Raw genomic sequence first — 6,779 nt, 5'->3', positions numbered from 1 at the left:
CCCCCTATACCAGGGGTGGGCAAACTTTTTGACTCGAGGGCCACAATGGGTTCTTAAACTGGACCGGAGGGCCGGAACAAAAGCATGGATGGAGTGTTTGTGTGAACTAATATAAATTCAAAGTAAACATCATTACATAAAAGGGTACGGTCTTTTTTTTTTTTTTAGTTTTATTCATTTCAAACGGGCCGGATCCGGCCCGTGGGCCATAGTTTGCCCACGGCTGACCTATACCCTTTTCCATCCCTACTCCTCCCCCCTGCAAAACACCATCCTGTTTTCATTCTCTGATTTTGCTTTCCTGCCTTCTCATGGGTTATTTGAACATTTTTAGGGCATTTCATTTCAATTTATCTATTGTGATTTTACCTGTATCTTTTGTATAGTTTTTCATTGGTTGCTCTAGGGATTGTAATACACATTTCTAACCTTTAAAGGACAACTTAGGATCATTAATTCCATTACTGTAGCTGGAATGTAGAAATCTTACCATAATAGATATCCCCTTATCCTCCCCCCATTTATGTTAGAATCATTTTACCTATCAAATCATATACACCGAAAACTCCATAAAATGTTTGATTTCTGCTTTCAACCATCAAATGTACTTTAAAAAGTCAAGAGGGGAATAATTGTATATTATGTTATCCAAATATGTACATTCATGTTGTTCTCTTGTATTTCTGGTGTTTCAGGTTAACTTTTGGTATTGTTTTTGGTTGTTGAAGAATTTACTTTAACCCTTCTTTTGTAGCTGGTCTGCTGGCAATGGACTATCTTAGCTTTTCTTCATATGACAACATCTTTATATCACAGTCTATTTCCAATTTCACTGAATATGGAATTCTGGTTTGGCAGTTTTTATCCTTTTGTAATAACACGGATCCTTTGTCAGGAGCAACACGATATTTTCCTGTTGCTGAAGGCGGAGAGAGGGGTCACAATGCTGCACTAGGATACACCTATCTCTTCCGTTTTTATCTCCCAGGGCTGGGGCAATGCGCTCATCTTTCCACTTTGCTCACCATGAGCCCAGGGGATTGCTGTGCCCCAGTTCTGCTTTTAAAAACTTATTTCTTAAAATAAGTTTTACTTTAAAAGGATCTTAAATGCACAGAAATATAGTTACAATGCAAAGAACTTTCCTCCTGAAACATTTGAGGGGAAGTTGACAACATGATGCCTCATTACCCCCAAAATGTCAGTGAGGAATTCCTACAAGCAAGCACACTCTCCTCCCTGACCACAGTGCTACCCATGGGATCCAGGGCATAAACGTGGAGGCATCCGTCCCTCCTGCTCTATCCTCAGACCTGGTCAAGTGTCACTGGACGGGCCTGCCTCCCCCAGGCTCAGCCAACGATAGACCATGAAGAGCGTGTTGCTCCGAGGATGCTCTGTGGGCTGGGGTGGGGTCATGGCTTTCCAGAATAAGGAGCCCTTTCTCCTCCCAACTGCCCCTATGACAAAAGGATGCACAATCTTGGGTTACATTTGTTCTCCCACCTGGAACAGTTCCTTAGTCTTTCCTTGACTTTTATAAATTTGACACTTTTGAAGGGTCTTTATATTATAGAATTTTCATAAATTTGTATTTGTTTAATGTGTACACTAACATGGTATCCTCGTCAGTGCAGAAACCTAGCCATAGGTCTGTCCTGGTCTGTGCCCATTGTCAGTCCCCGTGAATGCACCTCCCACATCTGCTCAAAGCCTCAGCCCAGGCTCCACTCCCCCGAGATAGGACGCTCTGTTCTCTCAGTGGGTGCCTTGCCAGCAGTCTTGGTCCCTCCCAACATCTGAAATAGTAACAATCAGACCAGTTGAGAGCTAAGGAATAGGAATGTCCCTGTAGCAAGCATGTTCATGCACTGGTTTATCATCCCAGGGTCAAGGCCAGAGGCGTGGGATGAGATAGGAGAGCAGAGGCCTGGGGGCTGCGGGCTGGGTTCCTTGGGCACTTGAACGATGTTAGCCAGAGCTCTATCTTTTCCAGCACACCCATTTCCTTCTAGAAAGGTTCCCTCAAACACCCACAGAAGTGCTTGGCCAGATGCTGGGAAAAAATTCCTATCCTTTCTCAAATGGTGAAATAATGACACTGATGCTTGATTCTGGTTCTGATCGATGGCTAAATGATTGAGGAAGTGGCTTTCGTTTGCACCATTTAAAATTTTTTTTGCTACCTAGATGTACTTTTCAGAGCTCTCAAGAGGATAAAACATGCTGCTAACAGCCAGTAACTCTGCTGTGATCTGCTTAGTTTTGATGGTTCCTTGGGAGTGAATGATCTCAAATGTACAGAAATTGGACATCTATCTGGGCAGGCCTTAGATGTTCTGAGACATGTGACACAGCTTTGAGAGTGGCCAATATCAGCCCCCAGTGCTCTTGAAAGAGCCAGCAACCTAAGGCTAACTGGGGGGAGGCGTAGCAGGTTGAAGTCAGGTTGTGTTTGGGGAAGAGGAGCTCTTCCTGCTGACAGTGGGACACCAAAGGGTGAAGACAACGGGCATTATGGGAGCAACCTGCCCTTTAAAACCACAGGCTTCTTTTTTTTACGATGCTAAATTTCTAGCGCCCCTGATTTTTTTATCGTGGTAAAACATACATAACACAATATTTACCACATGAATCATTTCAAGTGAACAGTTCAGTGGCATTAAGTACATTCATATTATTGTGCAACCCTCACCACTATCCATCTCCAAACGGAACCTCTGCACCCATTAAAAAATAACACCTTAATCATTCTTCCCCCAATCCCTGGCAACTACTATTTTACTTTTCTTTCCTTTTCCCCCCCTTCTTAGCCTACTGCTTTGATTCCTGTCCTGGGAGTTAATGTGTATATTGTTCTCTTTGTCTCAAATGACCTGCTTTGCTGGTGGTAAAATCTTCCACATAATCATATATATATATATATATATATATATATATATATATATATATATATTGATTTCAGAGAGGAAGGGAGAGGGAGAGAGAGATAGAAACACTGATGATGAGAGAGAATCATTGATTGGCTGCCTCCTGCACGCCCCCTACTAGGGATCGAGCCCACAACCTGGGCGTGTGCCAAGACTGGGAATCGAACCATGATTTCCTGGTTCATAGGTCGATGCTCAACTACTGAGCCACGCTGGCTGGGATTTTTTGAAAATAGAAATCACAATGTTTTCTGACAATATTTTTGCCTTATAGCACAAAGGCTAGCACAAGGTCTGGCACATAGTAGGTGCTAATTAAAAAATCTGCAAATATTGTTTGATTTTGTGCATGGTATATTTTTAAACAATATATACCAGTAAGATGTTTAACAAAATGTAACCCTATAATTCACACATGCACATGAACTTGAAAAATAATTATTGATGTTAGGTTTGTTTTCACCCATCCCCTTCCTCTCTCCCGTTTGGCAACCATCAGATTGTTCTCTGTATCTATGGGTCTGTTTCTGTTTTACTTATTCATTTGATTTGTTTTTGAAGTTCCCACATATAAATGAAATCATAGAGTATTTTTTTTTGGTCTGACTTATTTTACTTAGCATAATATCTTATGGAAAATTTTCATTCTTTGGGGGGGATGAATTATACTCCATTGTATTTATGTACCATTTCTTTTTGTGTGTGTGTACCTCTATTGCTTCTTTATCTTGGCTGTTATAAATAATGCTGCAAACATAGGGTACGTGTACCTTTTAGAATAGTGTTTTTGTTTTCTTCAAGGAAATACCCAGAAGTGGTATTACAGGATTGCATGGCAGCTCTATTTTTAATTTTTTTGAGGAACCACCATAGTGTTTCTCATAGTGGCTGCACCAATTTGCAATCCAATCATTAATGCACAAGGGTTCCTTTTTCTCCACGTCTTTGTCAACACTTGCTTTTTATTGATTTTTTTGATGATAGCAATTCTGACAAGTATGAGGTGGGATCTTATTTTTTTTAAATTTGCATTTCCCTGATGATTAGTGATCTGAGCATCTTTCCATATGTCTGTTGGCCTCTGTATGCCCTCTGTGGAGAAATGTCTATTTAGGTCTTCTGGCATTTTTTAAGTTGGATTGCTTGTTTTTTTGGTGTGAAATTGTATAACTTCCTTATATATTTTGGATAATAACCATTTGGATGTACTGTTGGTGAATATCTTCTACCATTCAGTAAATTGTCTTTTTGTTTTGTTTATGGTTTCCTTCAGTGTGTAAACGTTTTAAAGTTTGATGTAGTCTCATTTATTTTGCTTTTGTTACTCTTGACTGAGGAGACATTTCTAAGAAGATATTGCCAAGACCAATGTCAGAGTTTATTGCCCACGTTTTCATTTAGATCTTTTATGGTTTCAGGTTTACAGTTCAGTCTTTAATTCATTTTGAGTTTATTTTGTTTATGGTGTAAATGGTCCAGTTTCATTTTTTTGTGGCATTTATTTATCCAGTTTTCCCAACACCATGATTGAAGAGACTGTCTTTACCCCATTACATATCCTTGCCTCCTTTGTTGTAGATTGACTATGTAAATGAGTTTTTATTTTGGGGCTATTCTATGCTACTCGTCTATATATCTGTATTTTTTTTATGGTTGTACCAATGCTGATTATTGCAGCTTTGTAGTACAGTTTGAAAGCAGGAAGCATGATACCTCCCACTGTACACCACCATTCTAGTTTCTGTGTGTGGATTTGGCTATTCTACATACTTCATACAAGTGGAATTATATAGTATTTGTTCTTTTGTCACTAGCTTATTTCACTTACCATAATATTCTCAAGAGTCTTTTTAAAAGCTGAATAGTATTCTGTTGTATGTATATACAATATTTTGTTGATCCACTTATCTGTCAATGGACATGGGCTGCTTCTGTCTCTTGGTTACAGTGACTAATGCTACTGTGATGTGGGTGTGCACATATCTGCTCAGTCCTGAGCCCCATCCCAGAGCTGTAACTACTGGGGTCCAGCAGGACCTCTAAGGCCTTGACTTAAGCAGCTCTCTGCTTTGTCCATAAGCCACAAGTGGGTCTAATCCTATGGCCCTGCCCCTGGGGACCTGACCTCCACAGGGAAGAGGAGAAATACCTCTGTTGACCCTTACAGGGGCAGTGCTCAACCCTGGACTAGAGGCCAAAAAAGATGAAAGAACCCTTTAAGGCAAAGCCAGGTTGCAAAATTTGATGTTGTTTCAAATGAAACAAAAACTTTCTTCTTTTTATATAAACTTCCTGAATGTCAAGGATTGCAGGAGAACTTCTCAAGAAATAAGGCTACTTCTGCTCAGGCCACAAGGCTTATAGGTGTTAATCAGTTTTGAGCAAGAATTGCAAGGCAAACAAAAGTTTTAATTGTTTTGTTTTGTTTTTAGAAATTGCAATTTGAGGGACAGATTTAGGCAGAAATCCAACTGGGTTTCCAGGGAGAAAGAAAGGGACAGAGTTTATAAAGGCATAAAAAGGGTCACTTGCAAAGTGATTACACAAGTTGCTTTGAAAGAGCCGTGATTGATGCTATCTATGATTGATTGTTAGATTAAAAAAAACTTTCAATAGAGAGCTCAGTGATGCAGAGCCAGTTCCAGGAACTGTATCAGGATGTAGCCTTTTGGTTTAGCCCAATTAAAAGTTCAGTTTCAGACGGAGGAAATGTGTTAGCTCAGCTTGTTGGAGATCTCTGGCTCCATTTTAGATTGCTCTCTTGACAATACCAGCTCCATTTTATAGCTTTTCTTTCATACATGACACAGGTCTTCTCTGGAGGGGCCATGCCCAGGCCTGAGAAGAGGAGAAGGGTGGCCGAGGGAAGCTCTTTTTATCTGTAGATACCCACCAAGAGCACTGCATGGGGGTCACTGTTTTACATGAATATCTTTATCAATAAAATAATAAAATAAAAATAAGAGAATACCTTTTCCAGGACTGCACTTGACCTTCAAAGGCATCAGCTCAGCTCTGCATGTGCCTACCTACTCCTTGATGCATAAATTATTCTACCTGGGGCCCGGCTGGCATGGCTCAGTGGTTGAGCATTGACCTGTAAACCAGGAGGTCACAGTTTGATTCCCGGTCAGGGCACATGCCTGGGTTGAGGGTTCAATCCCCAGTGTGGGACGTGCAGGAGGCAGCCGATCAATGATTCTCTCTCATCATCGATGTTTCTATCTCTCTCTTCCTCTCCTTTCCTCTCTGAAATCAATAAAAATATATCTAAAAAAATAAATTACCCTACCTGGGGACCCAGACTGCCCTCCATGCTGAGGACTTGGACGGCAGACGCCAATCACTGCCCTTGGGAGAAATGCGTGGTGATGGACACTCACCTGGTGTGGACTGTCTCATCCCTAGTCTGCCTTTCTCGGAACAAGACCTGTAAGGGAGAGATGAGAGACTGGGAGGGTACTGGGGGTGTGAATGGAGGAGTGAGAGGTGGTGATTTTCAATGTCTCTGAAGAAAAGGCATTTTCTTTGTTTCAATTTGGGGAACAAAAACTGGAGTTCAGCAAAACTTCCAAAGAAGAAGGGCTGTGGACAATGAGGTTTAGAGATTGGCTGCACAATTTGTAAAAAAATATGATGAAGATATTGAAAACTGCCCCTTGCAAGAAGGCCCAGGAGCGGAAAAGGTTTGAGAATAAAAGCAGCCCCAAAGCATCATGAATCTTCTGAGAATGAAAAATAATATCAAGGAAGGTTTATTGCAAGGAAAACTTACAGTCTTGCTATATGTTTTCTTTACTTCTCACCCAGAATACTTCGTTCCTGATACTTTTGGTCACCAAATGGGTG

The sequence above is a fragment of the Myotis daubentonii genome, chromosome 8 (genome assembly GCF_963259705.1).
Source record: "Myotis daubentonii chromosome 8, mMyoDau2.1, whole genome shotgun sequence".
Lineage (NCBI taxonomy): Eukaryota > Metazoa > Chordata > Mammalia > Chiroptera > Vespertilionidae > Myotis > Myotis daubentonii.
This window is presented reverse-complemented; position numbering follows the sequence as displayed.